At 54.3% G+C, this 313-nt stretch overlaps 1 protein-coding gene across 1 annotated transcript in view; it reads left to right on the forward strand.

Moving 5' to 3' along the window:
• The first annotated feature begins 175 nt into the window (after positions 1-175).
• Positions 176-313, forward strand: part of LOC119593101 (sialin-like) — a 35,739-nt gene continuing 35,601 nt past the window's right edge. Inside the window, exon 1 of the mRNA XM_037942065.1 lies at positions 176-226. The gene's annotated coding sequence lies outside the window, so the exon portion shown is untranslated. The remainder of the gene's footprint in view (positions 227-313) is intronic.

A 313-nucleotide genomic window follows, 5' to 3' on the forward strand; every position in this document is an offset into this window, starting at 1 on the left:
GGGATGAAGGGAGAAGGGTGTAGAGTGAAGGGTAGAGCGTGAGGGATGAAGGGAGAAGGGTGTAGAGTGAAGGATAGAGCGTGAAGGGTGTAGGGAGAAGGGTGTAGAGTGAAGTGTGCAGGGTGAATAGGTGTAGCACGCTGGCCCGACGAACCGGGCGGGGCGCAGCGATACTCCCTTAGGAAACAGTAGCGAGTGCGCTGGCGTTGCGGAAACACCTACGGAGGTTAGTGTGTGATGCGCTCGGCTTGGTCGAGGGAAGTATCGCCTGGAGGATAACTGGTTATTTACTTGTGTTATTGTGGGTATATTT

The sequence above is a fragment of the Penaeus monodon genome, chromosome 31 (genome assembly GCF_015228065.2).
Source record: "Penaeus monodon isolate SGIC_2016 chromosome 31, NSTDA_Pmon_1, whole genome shotgun sequence".
Taxonomy (NCBI): Eukaryota; Metazoa; Arthropoda; class Malacostraca; order Decapoda; family Penaeidae; genus Penaeus; species Penaeus monodon.